Source organism: Rhyacophila brunnea, unplaced genomic scaffold (genome assembly GCF_057557595.1).
Source record: "Rhyacophila brunnea isolate RB1 unplaced genomic scaffold, BYU_Rbru_1.0 scaffold_8, whole genome shotgun sequence".
NCBI classification, from domain to species: Eukaryota; Metazoa; Arthropoda; class Insecta; order Trichoptera; family Rhyacophilidae; genus Rhyacophila; species Rhyacophila brunnea.
This window is the reverse complement of record NW_028233350.1, coordinates 14,028,050-14,048,829: the sequence shown is the minus strand read 5'-3', so window position 1 is coordinate 14,048,829 and position 20,780 is coordinate 14,028,050.

Genomic DNA, 20,780 nt, shown 5'->3' with positions numbered 1-20,780 from the left:
AGAATATATCAGAACACGATGCCAATGCATTTTTAATACATTAAGCCATCTTTAAGTAGAATTAAATTCATTTTCAGTTTTTTCTGTTTTGTATGAAAAGTTATTTCGATAACATTATTGGTTGCTAGGGGTTCTGGGGTCCTAGCAACTAAATTATTAATATATACGTGTCAATATGACATGTCAAGTACAAATTATTTGATCGTTTAAGCTAGTTAAGTCAAGTTTATATGATTCACAGAAAATTTGAAAATGTTGTATGTAAAAAGTTCTTTTTATCTTGTAATTATTTTTGTTAAGGAGTTATTAACAATCCAAGCTTTTGTTGAACACATATTTTATTATAATGGGAATTTAAAAGCATTGCAAGAATTTTATGTATCCTTAGAATACAAATTAATATAAATAACCTGTATACTTTGTAGGAAAGATATTATAACTGTCACTATGATGCACAATTATTTCGCAATTTGGTAATTTATGTATTATTTATTATAATTTATATATAAAATATTTAAAGAGTATTAATTATTGTAATGTAATTTTGAAATTAGTAATAGAGCAATTTTTATTAGAGTACATGCCCGTCGTTATAGCACTTTTTAAAATTATTAATATGTTTTAATTTATAGTTGACAATATCCCTCTGAGGCATACGAAAACGGTCCAGTTTAATATTTAATAAAAGTGGAATTAGTACTATAAAGTAACGTTTTATTTAAATTAATAATACAATGATAAAAATTTAATTTTATTTTTAAAACTATCTAGTAAAATATATTCGGTAAACTTACTAATGGAGATTGCATTTGATCCGTAATTATTTGTTGCTTACAGACATGGGAATTTTTAGTTGGTCTTATTTAGTAAGTTGACAGTTGAGGCGTCAAAATAGCTATAGCCAGTATTTTCAGCGCTCGAAATGGACCGGAACGCACCGGAGCGCAGCGCCTGTTTGTGAAATCCCTGAGATTATTGCTCCCTCTCGTGGAAAAACAAAACTTTGCTTAATGATTCGTGAATTAAGAAAACATAATATAATCCTTTATTTTAAATATATTTTGTAAACTTTATACGAAACTTATCGGAACCATATTTAAAAATAATGTTTAGGACATGACGTAAACCTCAATTTTCATCTGCGAGTCCAACATAATCCAACCTAATCTTGCGTATCACATGACTGTTATCCCATTTGACTGTCTGATCTTGGCAGGTATATTACAAGAAAAATCGAATACATTTATACTTTCATAATATTATAATATATAAAATTAATACTCACTATTAATAAAATATTTTTGAAAGATTATCGAGCGCTCCGGTTTGTAAAATTATCCATTTCAAGCCCTAAACCACCATAATATTATGTATTATATATTTCAACAGATTTATATTTTGATGTACTCACAAGACGTTTGTTATGCGATAAAGTGTTTCGAAACTCTGCATTTTTTTACGTTTCATAGAAGTTTTAGGAAAGTAAAGTAATATATCTCCTTAAGTCGTATAACTCTAATAATAATTCAGAAATCTATATAAATTATAACACGAGATACCTGTTGGATATTTGGTTGCACGGAGTCGGTGTAATTTTCATTAAGCTCGTGTTTCAACGGGAAAAGTTTATGGCTAACTTAGCGTCAGACTTAAACTTATGTAGGTAACTATAGTAATATGACTACATAGTTCTGGATATTTTAGAGGCTTTTTTTATTTTTGTAAACTTAAAAAAAACTTAAAAAAACAAAACTTCATGCTTTTTTTATTCATTCTATGTTAAGTTTTTATCAAACACGTAAAAAACTTTGAAAGGAAAAAATTCAATACGACTTTATGTAAATTAGGAGATGATAAATTATTATTCCGTTCCAAGAAGTTTTCTCGATTTAAACCAGTGTTTCCAATTCAGCATTCCATAGACCGGTGCCGGGCTGTGTAAATAAATAATATCATCATCATCATCTGCCTTAATCTATCCACTGCTGGATGAAGGCCTCTCTAAGCTGATTCCACCTCACTCGATACTGTGCATTGCGTTGCCACGTATTTCCATAGAAATTAACCATTTCATCGTTTCACCTTGCGGACGTTTTGTACCTCTTGGGTACCACTAGATGACTAGATTTGTTCAGCGATTGTCCTTTCTTCGAACTATGTTTCGAGCCCATTCCCATCTGAGGTTTTAAGCGATCTCTATTACATCGCAAACCCTTGTCTGTTTTCTTATCCAATAATTCCGCTTTTTGTCCTTTCGCTTTATACCCAGCATGCACCTCTCTGTGCTGTACCACGCTGTGCTATTCTTAGTTTCTGGATCTCTCTTTTACTTAAGGTCCATGTTTCACATGCATATGTGATTACGGGAAGCACACACTGGTTGAACAGTTGGCGCTTTAGGTACAGTGGGAAGTCATTTTCGAATACATTATGCAGGCGGCCAAAAGCACTCTAGCCCAGCTTTACTTTGTGAACAATTTCATCAAATATTCACTCATATTTATTATTTTTTTTTATTTTTTTTTATTTATTTATATAAAAAAGACACGTTGAGCACATAACAAATTATTAATTCATGATGTTCACAACATGACATTTAGCATAAAAAGTACAAGTAAATCAACTAGAGAGAAACCAAGGTAGAAAAATTTTAGGTAAAAAAACAACAGTAATACAAAAAAAAATTCAAATTAAAACAATACAACAGAATTTTAAAAACAAAATACATAATGCATCGCTAAAAATGTATATTTATATTATCTAGGGAGAGGTGTAAAATCACATGCTTCGCGCTCAGTCCACCTGCGCCGTGCGCGCATCGCACGGCTTCTTGCAGTGTGTTCCTCTACCTAACCCCATACTCATCGCAATCCTACCGGCGATCTTAACTAATTAACCTACGCTACATGTACAATTACTATTCACATAGAAATTTCATAACAACTCTGCATTTGTGGTATCACTGATCTCATCTATTTATTTTTCATACATCAATCTCGTTTTAGTAGAATCTCTTGTATTTAAATGAACAAAAATTGAAAACGTGCCTTATTATAAATTGATACATTTTTCAATCTTATACGGGTAGGTAAATAGAAATGTTATAAATACAAATTTTCTTCCTTGCAGCACATTATTTTCGTATTACGGGGAAAATCCTGCTTATACGTTATACCTTACAACTATGAAATATATATATGTACGTCGACAACTTCCGCGTAGAGACAACGCGCCATTTGCGCTCAATGTGATATTCTAAACTTTTGTGCTCTTCCTTGTATATCAAAATAGTTACAAGGCTTTGGGAGAGTGTAGTATCTACTTTAGCGTTAGTTTATTTTTGACATTGTCAGAATCGAAAAATAGTGTAGTTTCTTCATCAAAGTGATGCAGCGTTCACTGTAGCAAGGAATTTTATGGCAGTTTTTACCTTCAACATACTACATTGTAGGACAAAGGAGGTGTCACACTATTCGATAGTACTATAATGTAAATAAATTATCTTCATTGTCAACTTTTATTAAAATTTTGAGGAAATCAGGTAATTGAAACATAGAGTCTTTCATTATTTTCTAGTAATGATTCGATTGATCTGAATTATTCTCCACATAGCTTTCTCGTAGTTTGAATTATTGAATAATTATTCAGGATTCCATAAAAATCTTACAGTCATACTATATTATTATAATATATTAAATTTATAAGAGAACTTTCAGACGTAGTTATACATCGCAGCCCCAGAAAAATACTGTCGTTAATAAGAAAAAATCACTATAAAATATGAATGTGGATAAACACTCTCGTATAGTGAATAATCACCAATTATTACAGTATATTATTACATTTTAATCAATAATTAATTTAAAGTGCAATACAGGTATAACTAAGTTACATTACCTGTGATAAATATCCTAATAATAAAATACTGTCGTAACTTTTACAAATATGAAAATACATTAATTTCCTTATATTTTACAGAGAAAATTTAGTGAGAGAATAAAAAGAGTTAAATAACTTTTATGGACTCGCTTTTTATTGCTATACTAGCTGACCCGGCAAACGTTGTTCTGCCATATAAATTATTTCTAGTGAATATTTTGGTTGTTAAATTAAAAATAACGAATGTATCGTAAGTGTGTGGGGATGGGATCTATGACAGAAAGAGGAATGGAGCGCTCTAGACGATGACCGCCGATAAAAACATAAAAACACAAACCATTCATTTTCTCAATTCAAAATGAGTAATGATGTTCATAATAAATGAATTACCTGTGACAGGATCTCGTTGTTTAATGTTTATGCAATATCCGTCTTGTCCCTTCCAGAAAATTAGCGGATATTGGAGAGCGTCGTATGAACGGTGTGTGTCAGCGATGAACTCCAGATTATTGTTTCTTCTTCGAATCACGATTTCTCGCGTCGATGTGCGGTCGCCAACCATGATTCCAGCAATGTCGTCAACAACAGTTGCATTGAATCGACGTACGTGCTCTCCAGCTGGTGTTTTATCAGGATTGATGACAATAGCGTGATTGTCACTTTGCAATTCGTGCATGTGTGCTTTGAAGAATTTCAATAATTCATTGTGCTCATTCAACAGAGCGTCCAGTTTGCCGACGATGCGCCTGGCATTAGGCGAATTGAGGCTATTGTAGCCGCAACGTGCATCCACATGATTGATGTCCTCACCGCCTTGCCCATGAAGTAGATTTGTAAAAATGTATTTGGTTTGTTTGGCATTGGCAGCAATGAGCCTAGTTTGTGGTGTACTTGGCCTTTGATTTTGAACGTAGAATAGAATTGTTGACCATTTGCCGCAGTATTCTGAACTATTTCTGTTGCTCCGGACAAAGTCATTTGGAAGCATGAATTGAATGTGCGAATGGACTTCAGGAACAGGTATGAATCTGGAACCGTGCCGATGAGCAAGCCGTTCAATTGTTCTGGTGGTATCTCAATTTCTGGTAGTTGCACTTTTCCTGATGCGCAACACATCCCGGCTGACTCATGTTTGAATTTGAGCGCATGACAATGGGGACATTCTTTGTCCATAGCACCAATCAGCACTTTCGGATGAGCGGAATATTCAATATCTGGATCGTACTCGAATGCGGGATGAAGGAACAAAGCGGATGTAAATGTTCGATGTACTTGTTGGCGTTGTCGGTCATTTGCTCTGCGTGTGTTAACTACGAACCGGCGCGCTTGGCTCCGTTCCAATTGTCGTTGTTGATTTCGTTCAGCTCGTGTCTCTTGTGATTGAGATGCACGCAATTGCGACATGCTTACACGCACGTTTTTGTTATCTTGTTGGATTTGTTCGTCTGTGTTTTCTGCTCTACTATTTCACATGTTTGTTGCTTTATTCATTCGACGGCCCAAATGGCCCCCCTTGCGTCTTGCTGGCATTGTGCACTGTTATACACGCACATAAAAATAGATAAATTAAAATAAATCGTACAAAATTTTGCACGCACTGCGTTGTGATATGCCGAATGAAATGTCAAAATGACGCGACGCTTCTCTTGAATTCTTCTCGGACGTAGCGCCATCTGTCATTCAACAACATTAATAATTTCGTTCTGTTTGAAATACGAACGACGGTTGTATTTGTTCATACAAAAATAATAAAATTGCGATTAAAAAATGGTAGGAAGGGGGTAGGAGGGTGAAAATTTGAGGTTATAGGTATTTTTTAATGCCAAATAATAATAAAAAAAATACAAAAAAAAATTGTCAAAAAAACAAAAGAAAAATTTTCTGAATAGAGATACCCTAATCACTAAGCGGTATGAAATATACTTGTTGACCTATTCTCATACCTAACAAATATACATTAAAAAAAACATAAAAATCGGTCGAGCCATTTCGGAGGAGTTCGACCACAAACATCGTGACACGAGATTTTTATATATATATAGAGATTATACAGTGTTGTTTATTTTATTTTAAGTTTATTCGAATTTGTTCGTCAACTGAATTCAATTCATATTCATTTTTAATTATCATTATATAAAATAATGAAGTATGCATGCATTATATTTTTCTACTAAACTCTGTACATAACAAACTTTTTTTATATTTGATCCGCAGTGTTGCCATTAAATAAAAAAAAAATACCGTCATCTTTCATTTTATTTTCAAATTATTTCTAAACTCATTACATATATTATAATATATACGTAGCAATATATACATTATATTTGACCTTCTGATATGCATACAATATATTGTTTTTATTCATTGTATCGGCTCATTAATACTTATAGGAAGTTACTCTAAAAATCAGCAAAGATACCACAATTTATACCTCCTATTATTATTTTACTAAAATTGCTGTCCATGTTCGGTTCTCTGGACTGGCTCCGGATATAAAACAGTACTAACCTTAACATTAATAGAAACCCTCAGAGGATAGATTCGTTTTTCACGCTGGCAGTCGAATTGAACTTTAAAATCAGATATAATTTGTAAGAATTGAGAGTGAAAAGAATTTCAAGTATTTTTATCTCTTTTTCTTTGTTTGCCACCTCTTAGAATGTCTCGCACCTTAGTAATGCATGACTTGCTTGTCCCTAAAGACGTCACTGGTGATTCGTATAACAACATAAATAAAACTTTACAAATTCCATGAACTCGTATTTATTATTTTAGCTGTATATACTCGTACATTGATATACCCCTGTAATCAAACTGTTTTCAATCATAATACGGTGAACGTAACATCAATCTACCCTTATGTTGGGTGGTTTGTATACTGGGCGACGGAAGAGACGGTCGGATATGTGTAGCCTTAGGCGGTGAAGTGGGCGGCGCCCAACAAAATTTTACCCGGAATAAAGGGATTTAATAAATAAAAACGAACAGGGCGCTTTCCTTTTGTACTTGTTTCGCGTCAGATAGAGATAATTGACTTTCTTGAAGTTTGATCTTCGGTGAGGTTTTTCCGCATCCACTCTATTTCTATTATTATTACAAACAACAAGAATTTTAATCAATTCTGGATATAATAAAAAGTCATCTTGTTGATTTTATTTATTTATTATTTAACCAAGGTTATTTGGAATGGTACTTATGAATATTGTTAGCCTTCAAAATTGCCTGTAATAATAAATGAGAGATATCTAGAGTCTATTAAACATAATTAATTACTGAATAAATACTTTTATCAGAGTTTACAATTTTAATAAGAATTTAATTATGAATATGAAGGTCAATAATTATTATTATGTAGTAAACTTTGCAAAATACAAAACAATATTGACGTATAAATGTAGAGGGACGATGTTTATTTTTTGTTGTTGAAAGCTCAACGGTATCAAAATATATATTGTTTTTTTAATATTTTATTGCATATTGATAAAGTAGAACACTCTTTTTTCACAAAATTGTATATTTAGAAATTCAGCTAATGCACCTATATGTCGTAATATTTTTGGCTTAGTATAGAACACTGGTTTCCAAACTTTATGTTACTACGCCTTCCTTTTAAATAAATCTGATCTTGGCGTCTCCCCCCCTTTATTTCATTAAATAATACAGACATCTTTTCAAGCAGTCAACAATGTAGGTACTAATACAAAATAATAACGTTTTACTACTAACTATATTATTTATTCATTATTTAATTAATTTGATTTTTATGCGACGAATGTGCTTGTTTATTAGCACAATCAATTTCAATAGTAGTCAATCCAAATTTATCATCGTTCATTGACAAATGGATTCTATCATGGGCCCCACATCCTGAAGCGGGCCCCCAGGCCAGGATCTTTCAACCACATATTTTTTTTTCTATTAATAAAATAATGTAAAAAGTGCATTAGCAAACTAACCAAGAACTCAGGAAATAGATTTTTGTTTGTTTCAATATATCTGGCGTAGAAATCATTTAAAAGTGGTGACTCTTTTTTGAATTTTGATTTCCAAAGCTCCAATTTTTTATGAATGCCTTCACTTTGTCTTTTTAAATCAAGGAATGCATTAGTGGTCCATGCATTGATTTATTCACTCAGTTTTTTTAAGTTTAACCAAATAGACAAGTTTAAACACAAAATTATCGTCCCCAAACAAATTTGCCTCAAATTTCAACATTATGATTATTTGACCCTTTTATTTCATTTTTTCACGAGATAGCCAGCGCGCTTCACAATAGTATTGAAGTGAGGTATTATAAAATTAGTCATATTTTCAGACAGGTTTGCAAACGACCTTTTATAGGACTTTTTTATGTAGTTTATAACTAACGGCCGTTTTATAAACTATGCATTTGCAAACTGCAAACCTGTGGCTACATTGATTGTGGTAAACTCTTCCCGCCTCCCTTTGCAACACCCCCAGTTTGGAAATCGCTGGTATAGAATATTATGATTACATGAATAATATAAACAATTTTGCCATTTTTTTTAATATTTCAGAGACACAGAGATCTATGCGCTGCTGTTCTCACGTAGCGGGATATGCGAGACGTGACAATCAAATGGACAAGGAGAGATCAGTGTCGTGACCTTGTTCTTGCCCTATACCACAATACTCGGACGTAATAGAGTGAAGTAGTAGCAGTAGTGGGGACACAAAATTTATAACATTTTTTAATTAAGCTAGTGTATAAAAAATAGTAAGTAAAAAAAAATAACTAAAAAAAATAAGCAGATAATCATACGATGGGAGGTCCGGGATCCTTTCCAATACCAAAGATTATCTGTCTATATCCAGATACTGTAAAATCAATATAAGAATGATTATAGATGCTAATTTTTTGACTCATGATAAAAAAAATAATTGAACCACCATATTATACAAAGTATTTGTAAATACTAATAATCAAGATGGTTAACCTCTAGCAGTATCATCACATATGAAATTGAATGTTTCCATTTCATTGTTATCTTTGTCGACTGCATGAATAATGCTTAATATTTCCTCTATCTTATGTATTTCATTCAATCCTAAACTATCACACCAATCGTCGACCCGTTTCAAGGGTGACCTCAGGATTTTTTGCATTTAAAATTCAAAATTCGTTTTTCCAAAACTGTAATTCAGAGAAAATTCAAAGAAAACCAAAAACTGATGGCATTATATTTTTTCTTACGGTTTTTTGTCTACGGGCAACATCTGATTCGAAACAAACGCAGGTGTTTTTTCAAAGATTATTCTTTTCGTTCTAAATTCGAATTTAGATGGATGTGCAATTTAAACTAAACATCCAAACTTTTCTTTGACAGAGTGTATTGATTAAGACTCACAATGAGCATCTCGAAAGAGGGTTTGTTTTTCTGGCGTAATCGCCTATTTATTCAAATTCATTTGTTTTTTTTTAGGGCTACAATTTTTTCAGGAGTATTTTAAATTACTTTTTAGTATCTGAATTCAAAATAAAACATACATTTATGCAGATTTGAGACATTTGTATAACTGCGAAAACAACTCAGCTTCTAAAACAAATGAATGTGTTTTTCGGGTCTTATTTAAATTGCAGATTGTACGCAGACGGCAATAAGTTTAGGATATTCATTGAAATTTTGTGGACTTCTTTGTAGATGACTATTATAACTTGAAAAGCATTAAACCACGTACAAAGTGCAATTAAATTGGTACGAGATAGCATACGTTATACACCTCAATAATAAATATAATATATTATTATGTACAAAATTATATAAAATTACCTATTAGAAAGCACACCGATTGAAGTAATTTACATAACAGAATTTTAGGTTTTATTTTAATTACTAATATTTTTCGTATCGTTTTTATTATAAATTGTACTGTACTATTTATAAAAAAAATTACTCACGACTTCATCCGCGTGAAATATTATATAGGTACAGATTTTTATGAATTTGCCTATCCAAAGTTTCTGTAGGCGTTTATCAGGATATCACTGTATGACGGCATTTGTCCAGCGGTTGTCCACTCACCGAGCGACATGTCCAGCAGATTGAAATTTCATCTGCTTAGCGGCCTGTCTTTTTTATTCTTCTTCGGCCATAACCGCCCCTTGATTTATTGGAGCATATGGACACCACGCGGCGCCTCCAAGAATCCCTGTCGCTTTCCAGTTTTCTCGCTTCATTCCAGTGGGTCTATTCTTTACTTTATCGACCGCTAAAGTGATAAAGTGATAGATATTATCAAACTTAGGGTAGGTTTGTATCAAAGTATTAGCACTTATTGTAACCATTACAACCAACGTATTGTAATTGTTACAGTAAGTGCTAATACTTTCATACAAACTTACCCTAAGTTTGATAATATTTATCACTTTATTACTTTAGCGGTCGATAGGACGTACAAAATAGACCCACAGGTCAAACCAGCATCCCGTAGCTCTGCCGTATTATACACTATATAGATAGTATTTAGCGGTCTGTATCTCATCGCAACTCTTGTCTGCTTCCCTCTCCATTGGTTTCATAATATAATATAATATAATATATATTTTTAAAATATGATTGGTTTTAAATTAATTTATAAAGAAGATATTTTGCCGAAATTATTAAAGTCAGTTCTAATACAAGTCTGACAGATTATTATTTTCGCTAAAATGCACGTGGGCCATATTTAAGGGTTTAATGTACAATCGTTGTTAAGATAATTGCATCACTTGCCAGACTATGACAGATATGGTACTCATGACTAATTGGATTCGTGGATTGTCAGTGATTATGACATTTCAACAAAAGAGATAATTTACCGCACCCGAAAGCCAATTTGAAGATAAATTTAACAAATCATGTGGGTAGAAAGTCGTTTAATAAAATACCGTAAATGCTCCGCAATAAGGGTAATTCATTTATCCGTATAGCGGCAGTTTGATAAAAGACATAAAAAGACCGTGAGGAAAATACAAAAACAAAATCCAATCGGTCGAACCTGAGCCGAATCAACGGTTATTAAATCTTGCGGTTTTGTCAGTGTAAACAGGAATCCTGTTATGAAATATAATTAGGTACCTATAAGAAGTGAACCAATTTAATTATTTAATATGATACAATGCAAGTTAATAACTGACCAGATGCCCACAGTAATATATTATTATATTGTCAATATGGCAAGGGATGTTTTTCAATCAATAAATAAGAGATACCTTTTAGAATAAGTACCTATTATAGTTAAGATTAATAATTATTGTGAGAGTTTATATAGTAGGCATTATCATTTCCCTCCATTTTGGAAAATGAAAACAAACTGTCACTTTTATTTTGTTGTCTGGTTTTTCGTCTGGATTTGGGATGTGGAGGTGAACAAATAACACACCGGAAATGTTTTGAAAACGACAAGGTATATTTAAGTTAATATTATACAATAGTTACATTTTTAATAATTTATTTTACGGAGGACGAAATGTACGCGCTTGCGATTTGCCTGTTGGAAGTGTTCTGCCCGCCATCTTGTGCTTTGCTTTCAACGAAAGCGTTGTCGAAAAACGGCGACGTTGCAATATTTCAACGGTCATAATCTACGGCATTGCCGGCTCGGCTCTATTATTATTATTTATTTTCGTAATCAGCGCTTTACTATTTGTTGGATTTTATACCGATTCGGGCCTCTCCAGATACACAAAGACATCCCCAAATGGGGACCATACGGGGGTGGCACAGCATTTTCCCACAAGTTTGATTGTAAGAAGTAATAATAAATTGTAATGTTATATCCTGGGGTCGATATTTAGGATGCTTTGTGTAAAAATCTAATGATCAGTAGGACCCAGTGGAGCATTGGCCATGTGAATGTATCGCAGGTACAATAAAATAATATTTCTATTGTGAAACTTACTATATTTATGTTGCGTCATGCCATCACAATGAACATTTGTTACAGATCTCATACCAAACTTACGTATGTTAAATACCTGTTAAAACAATTGTCAAATAAATGAATCAAATAAAGTATCTTAACAAGATAAAATCGCTAACTACTTATTTTGAACTAATTATAGCAGTCTGGTTAAACCGTGCTATAACATTACATTGTGAAGTAAAATAATTACAAGATAAAAAGAACTTTCTATAATATACAACGTTTCTAAATTTTCTGTTGATTCATATAAACTTGACTTGACTAGCTTAAACGATCAAAAAAAATTGTACTTGATATAAATAATACTGAAATGTCATCTTAACATGTCATATTGATTTCCGTAATAACGCACGTATATATTAATAATTTAGTTGCTAGGACCCCAGACCCCCCCAGCAACCGATAATGGTGTCGAAATAACTTTTCATACAAAACAGAATTCATTGAAAATTAATTCAATTCTACTTAAATATGGCTATAAGTATTAAAAATGCCTTGGCATCGTGTTTTGATATATTCTAAAAGTTTAAAATGTCTAGCTAGTCGGGAAGTTAGTTAAAAATCGATTGCAAGATTTGTACCGGACAAAGAACCACCGGACGAATAAGAATACGAGCTAAGAAAAACGTTGTAAAATACAGGTGATCAACTAAATTATTACAATAATATATATTATTATATATATCTCATATTATTATTTTATTATTATTATTATTATAAATTATAATATATCTTATTATATATATATATCCTAGTGGTTACTTTATACTAAGAAAACATTCATTACACGTAAATCAAAAATCTATTATAAAACCTCTTTGGGAGGTGGCTAAGATCCACATCGATTAAAAAATATATAGAGGTGACCATGGAATGTAACCCAATGTTAAGACTAGTTTTCATACAAAGCAGTCACTCGGTTTGAATCATGTTTTACGTGTATACTTAAAAAATATAATAAATTCTTTGGTTAGTAGATATTGTAGATAATTCATGAGTTATCACTTGGATAATATTATGACTTAAACGACACCACTGGGTCATTACCGCTTAGAATAATAACAAGGCTAAATTACATAAATTCTTGTTTACAATGATATTTTATACGTAAATTTATATAAAATATACCGAACTGTTTATGTAATGTATTATAATATAATGTAGTCAAAACACATAAAAGTGATCTATTGAAGGATTTAAACATGCACGTAAACTCAAAAAGAATTAGTTCGCGTACTATTTGCTTTACCTTTTGTGAAATAATATTGATAATGTGTCTGATTTTAAGCTTGAATATACAATACCTATCCATATAATCACAATTGTATTGAGTGCCCACAATATGAGATTAGATCAGATTTGAAAACGGTGAACAGTATTTATAGGGTTTGTATTTAATAAAAATAAAAACATGTCCTGCTTGACGCCTCAGAATAGTTTTAGTTTTAGCCTGTTTCAAAGTTATTAAAAATCTCGCACATGGCAACTGTCTTTCATGTTTATGTGGTAGATCTGTTTATTATTTCGTTATTAAAGTCTTGCTGGGAGAACGCACTTTAATAATGAAATTGTAGGCTACATTCTTTTTTTGGCACGTCCACTGTCCACAATTTTTAATTTAATACAATACGGGTTTTATCATAACGGGCATTTTCAATTAGATTGCCGGTTTTGGTTGAAGCCGGTCTTGTATTAGATAAAATAATCTGAGATAGTACGAAATATGTATGCCTATATTCATTGGAGGGGTGAGGGTAGGCTGTGAAACGGCAAATAATTTTCAACTATAGGCGCGACGAAATTTTGGACTCGCTCACTACTCGCAGGCATTTTGAGAGAGAACGTCGAGCTGGGCACATGTCAATTTGTTTCGTGATGGCGACGGGCGTATTAATTCTTTAATTGTGTAAAGATGACTAAAAACGTTACCCATTTACTTTAAAAAGAAAACATGTCAATGAATATATTATTATTGATACTAAAAGAACATTAAATGGATGCATGTTGGATGTATATGACAAATTATATTTAGTTTGGCATGCGTCATTTGCACCCGCAATCCGCGCATCGCCCAGCCACGATCTTTTTAGTTAGACCGTGCCTCAACTGAGGTATAGCCTACAGATTCAACATAAATAGTGCACACTAAACTTTATCAGTCATACTTATTTGTTTTCATCGAACTAAGAATACAATTTGCAGATGGTGTTGGTTAGTTTTAAAAATTCAATTAAATTCTGCCTAAAACAAACCATATTAGTTTAGGGGTGCAAAGGGCGATCCGACAAAAATAGTGCATATTTTTTCAGCCATACTTATCTGTTTTCGTTGAATTAATAATATTTATATTATATAATATGGTGTTTTTTAATGTTCATTAAGCCCTGCCTAACCAAACCATAATCGATAAAAAATATTTTTCTATCTATAAAATATCTAAAATGATGTATTGTTTAATCGAATGAAATAGCTTCGATTAAGCAGGGTTTAATTGAATTTTAAAAACTAGCAAACACTATCTACACATAGTTTTAGATCAATGAAAACAAATTCGTTTTACTGACAAAGTTTAGTATGCACTATTAATGTCGGATTTTAACAGCCTACCTCTACCCTTCGCCACTGGCTATATAATCATATTGTTAAAATAATAAAGTACCTACATATGTAGGTATATTAATTAATATACATAATATGTAGAGACTCATAAACGACACAAACAGTAGTGTAAATATTTTAATGACTAGCAACCAAATCTAACAATTGTCTTTAAGAGAGAATTTGGGATTATGTAGCTTGAAGAGCTTTGGGTAAATATTGATACGGTAAACAGTCGCAAGTGTAAATATATACTCACGTCCTCGCCAATATAACTATTTATCTTGATAGTTGTCACAAATTTTCACAACCGCACAGTTTTGTATGTAAGTAAAATGAACTAGTAGTGATGGTATGATATTATTCTATATACACGTAAGAACAAAAGTTACCAAAACTACTAATATTAATGAGAAAATTCCGTTTGCTAGTAATATTATGATATACGTTTACATAAAAATATAACGATCAATGACCATATACCTTATCATTGAAGTTAATGGCCCCACCAAACCACACCCGGTCTTTCTCAGGCGTATCACGGAACTCTACGCTTGATTGTGAAGCATCATTTTTTTTATTTTTATGATTGGGAATGTTATGAGCAGTTACCCAAGACTAAGGTCGCCATGCACTCAAATGTGATTTGACTGAATTAACATGACTTTAAGTTCAGGTTGCGACCCATGGGAGAGATGAGCATGTAGAGGCAATATTAAAAATAATTGTAGTAAGTAACAAATTAAAGCTAATACAAAACTGCCGAACATTCTAAGTGAAGAGATCTTCACGTTGGCAGTCTGATGCCACAAATTTTCTAAATGCAATAAAATTGGCCCTTCTGGCCACCAGATCGAACAGTCCGATAGACCCAGCGGTTGGTTGAACCGATTTGAGCAGTTTTTCCCTTTCCGTACATATTTTAGGACATTCACAGAGGATGTGGTTTGCTTCCTGATTTCTCCGCCACATAGACATGTTGAACAGGTAACAAGACCAAGCTCAAAGAGCTTGCCAGCGAGGCCAAAATGTCCAGTCAAGAATTGACTGGTTTAACCCTTTATAGGTCATAAGCGAAAAACGGATAGTTTTGAGACCGGCAACATTAAGGTCTATATTTCTATAATTATAATCACCCTTATGGGTTTTAATCATTCTCAGATAACGCACAGAGGTCTTGAATCTGACGAATTGCCGTGAAGTTTGCACATATTGAATAGATTACGAAAAATGTGTCCCGGTCAGTTATCTGACCGGTGTCCATTTAGCGACATGATAGCTGCCAGTTTTTCAACTGTAGTGTTTTTAAGTTCTTGTTTTTCGAAAATTGTGACTTGTTTACTGAAAACAAAGTATGTAAATTTATACTATACATAAAAACATATAGTTTTTTGTATTTCACCTATAAATTATATGTGTTATAGTAAAATAATATCAAATTATTGAGTGGCATGTCGAGAATCTAACCTCAAATTGTATAAATTGGACCCTTTTTGATTTACATAATCTAGTCACTAAAAATAATTTCTAAACCACAATACATCTAATTTCATATAAAAATATAGTGAACTTTTACAATTACTAGCTATTTTTTGTGAATAATTAGTCGCTATCGAGTTATTTGATGATATGTGTCATTCTTTGAAAAAATGATTTCCATAAAAATCGCAGGTAAAAATAATTGTTTTTGTTTTCATTCAAACTGTAATAATTTTTTGAAATACATGTCTGAGAATGAAATAAAATAGTTATGGAATGTTATATGTATAAGTAGAAGCCTATATTGCAGAACAAAATTTTTTTTTATTGTCTGAGTATGGAAAATGGGAGAAGCGGAGGTTTTAGTGCAAAAGACCTTAAAGACATGGGTGAAGAAGCATTTCTGAAATTATTTGAAGGAATAACAGAATACCAAGCTGTGTTGGATAATGAAAAAAAACCTATTACACATCTTCACTTTAGAAACAAGTTGGCTGATCAGCTGATAGGATCTTTTACTTCACGAAAAAGGGTTGGTCGACCTCCATTTCCTGACGATATCAATTCAAATCATTATCCTGAAAAATGTACACTTCGTAGATGTGAATATTGCAGCACTACGCTGAAGCTCAGTAACAAATTGCAAAGTATCCCTTTGCATACCGTGTTTTATGCCGTACCTATTATCTGAACAAAAGAAAAAGCCAACAAGGCCTTAGAAATGTTTATTATTTTGAGAAACTTCTATAAAATTAATAAAGTGATTATTATTGTCACAGAAATAAATGAAATTATAATTTTTTCCTAAAAAACCTGTGTTTTTATTATTAAAAAAAAAATCAGAGAACAAATATTTTTTTTACCTAAATGGACACCGGTCAGAAAACTGACCGCTGGGAAATCGATAATTACGAAAAAACTATATATTTTTCAAAAAAAAAAATATTTTTTCTGTTCATCAAAATGAATATAGAACACATAAAAAAATAATTAAGCACATATCGTTGAAAAAAAAAGTTGTCCTATAAAGGGATAATGATCTGGAATCAAAGCGGTTATCTCCATTCGCCATTTTTGATATTTGGAAGAATAACATATATGTATGCCTGCCTTTGGTGGAGGCATCCCATTTTTTCTGCCAGGTCTTTAACGCCGCATCCGGCGTCATTAGACGGATAGTCTCTTCATCGTGAATAGTTTTTCACCAGCAAGGCGGGGAAGCAGCGTAAGATGAAAGTCACCGACATCCACCTCCTCGCCTTTGAGGAGTATCGTAAATGCGCCGCGTAACTGTACATGCAGATCAAGAGGGAGGACTCCTTCCAAGACAGTGAGCGCGTCCATTGAAGTTGTACGGTAGGCCTTTGTGATTGACAACAGCAAACTGCGTTGTCCACTAAAAAAGATCCATTGATTACTATACTGTTTCGGATACGTTTATACCATATGCTTGCAGCGTAGGCAGCGGTCCTCGTAAAAATGGCGTCATAGGCAATTTTAAGCGCCCGTATTCTTAGACCCCATCCGTCGCCAGTCATACGACCAACCCACTGGAAGACCGTCCCAACCTTGTGGACCGCGGTTTTGACATGACGATCGAATTTGCGGTCAATGGGTTTCTCCATATTAACCTAGATAAACGATGGGTCGTGTAAGGTATTGATTGCTTTCAAATAAATAGAAAAGGATGTTTGTTAAGAGACACAGTCAACTCTTACGTCTCACTCAACCACGGTCACTCATTTTTTCCCCAATCTCAATGGTTATATTAAAATCTCGGTACATCACCAGTCAGTTCAATAATATAGTAGGTACATCCATACACGCAATTATAATATTACCAGCGCTCGAAATGGATAATTTTACAAACCGAAGCGCTCGATAATTTTTCGAAAATATCAAATTATTAATGAGTATTAATTTTATATTATATTGATACCTCCACGTTTCTACGTGAATGGAGGACCCCTTTAGGGTAAAGTACGAGCAAAAATATGGATGCCACATTCATGGTTCTTATAGTCCGCCAAGCCAAAGTCCTTCTATCGCCGCTCTATGAATAAGATGCTCTGTATTTTTTAACTAAAAATGTAAAAAAATACTAGATGATTGAGATAAAGGTTGGTCACGTAGGATTAATATTTATAGTCGTTTTCGAACATTTCAAAGATCATACCTAATGCTGTTCCTTTTGAGCCCAATTCAGTAACACGGCTACCTGGCGGGAAAAAAAACCCATGGCGGATAAAAACCGAAGGTACCCGCCGCGGGCGAGAATGATAGAGAGGGGTGAATGTTCGGGGGTAGATTGAGAGGGACAGCGATAAAACCAAAAAAAGGAGACATGGCCGCGGCACGCGGTAGGCGTCCAGGCTGGCAAGGCAGTAAGATCCAGCCTTCGACCCCTGACGGGCTTCGTGACCTGCTTAGAGTCGACTTTGTGAAAAAATATAATTTGTGCTGTTTACCTTCTTTCTTTGAAAACGATTTCTGTATCGACAGGAAGTTATCCGGTTAGACAACACGTGTTTACTACGTACCAACTTTTTGTAGCGGTTAAGTGACGCAAATCGCGATTTTCTAGGCGACACAAGGCGCCCGGAGGTGTCTAAATAATTTAAAAATCGAGAAATTAGCTTAGATAACTCTTCTATAAATAATAGTGTAGCCGTGCGATCACTGTAAAAAAATATAAATGAATCGACCCGTAAAAATTTAATTAATAGTCAGCGATCTTTTGACCGACCTTTGATCTCAAATGTGTCTGTAACGTTATAAACTGTGAAAACTTAATAGTTGTGTATTGTGTTGTGTATGTAACTTTTTGTGAACCCTAATTAATAATAAAAACTTTTGACCTTTGCGTCGATTAATTGGTGCGTTCATCATTTTTATCACCCCGACGTCCTATATTTACCCCAACTGTCAAGACCTACCGTACACTGAATGTGCTCTACCGAACTAAAAACCAGCTTCTATTGACCGCCCTATACTATTTAAATCACTGAGCTAGTCGAAGGGTGGAAGCTGGTCGTGTGACTCACTCGTACCGACCGAAGGCACGCTACCAGGGCGACATTGACGCCCGGTCTACCGGAGAGTTGAGCACGGAGGTTGGATCGGGCTGTGCGGCCCCGACTCCCCTCCCTACCCGGACTTTCGGGGTGTCAATATTATATTATAAAAATAAGTATATTCGATTTTTCTTGTAATATACCTGTCAAGATCAGACAGGCGGGGATACTTACCACTATACTACCAAAGATACATATACGTTTTTTCCAGACATATAGTGGCGAATGGAAATAACCAAAAATCTGACTCCAGACCATTACACCAGTCAATTTGTGACTGGTCATGGTGGATTCGCTGGCAAGCCGTCCGACATGTCCATGCTGAGGGGAAATACAGGATGCCAACCACATCCTATGGGAGTGTCTGAGTATATGCTCCGAACGGAAGGAAATGCTCAGGTCGGTCCAACCAGCTGTTGGACCCATCGGCCCATCCGACCTGGTTGCTACTAAGGCAAATTATCTTGCTTTCAAAAAATTTGCGGCGTCTTACTACGGGCGTGAAGATCTCTTCACATAAATATGGCTGCCTGTATGATAAGCTTCGTTCTTTGATTTAATAAACAAGTAGCTTCACTTTCTTTTTAGTAATTTCCATGTGCTTTTTCTCTCCCTGGCACTTTGCATTAGAGTAAACTCAGTAAACTCAGTCAGAGCTCACTTTGAGCGTAGCAACCTAAGTCTTGGGCACTTTCTCCCAGGACACTCCCAGGCCAATTCTTAGATGCTTCACATCACCAATTGACGGGTCCCGTGATACTCTCGATTAAGACCGAGGGTGCTACGGGGTGGGTTTGGTGGAGGGAATTTAACTTCAATGTCAAGATCAGACGGTCAAATGGGATAACAGTCGTGTGGTACGTAAGATTTGGCCATAGTAATATGTTGGATCCGCAGATGAAAATTGAGGTTTACGTCACGTCCTAAACATTATTTTTAAATATGATTCCAATAAGTTTCGTATAAAGTTTAAAAAATATATTTTAAATAAAGGATTATATTATGTTAAGCAACGTTTTATTTTTTCACGGAGACGGAAGAATAATTTCAGGGATTCCACGAAGCTGCGCTCCGGTGCATTCCGGTCCATTTCGAGCCCTAAATATTACTCTGTCATCTTTATATCACCGTATTTATTTTATTATTGTATCGATCAATAAACAATATCAAGTCATCCGAGTAACTACGACTTTATCTCTAGCCACCTACACACCCTTTCATCACTTCAAATATATCGATCTATCGTGACTGTGAATATAACCGAAGTTTATAATTATGCTGTTAAGATCAGTAAGTATATAAAATAAGTTAAATGGATATTCAGATACAATTTAAAACGTTTATACTAATTGTAGCGGTTGTTTCTGTGCACATTGTTTTGGCGTAGACTTCAAAAAACTATGAGGTGGTAGATTTTTTTATAAATTTTCGATTGTATTTTATTGTATAAATAACATTTCACTAAACATTGTGAAAGAAACTAAAAAAAGCCTCTGGAGCCGGTAAGAAGTGACATTTGTAGGTCGATAACATATACTAAGAAGCTACTCACTTTATGGGTCTGAAAAGATCACGTGGCATATGGGACTGCAACGATTGGTCACGTATAGAGAACCCAGACGGTTGAGATGGTTGCACTTCGTTAAGATGATTTGAAGATACGTAAAAATCAGTGGCACTGGATTGCTAAGGATGGCTAAAGTTTTTTGTGGATTAAACCCCGCAGTATTGGTAGATCGTAGAATGATTCATAAAAATAGTTTTATCATAAGGAGTCATCCATATAAATGACGTCACGCCATAAGGGGGTAAGGCTCTGATGTA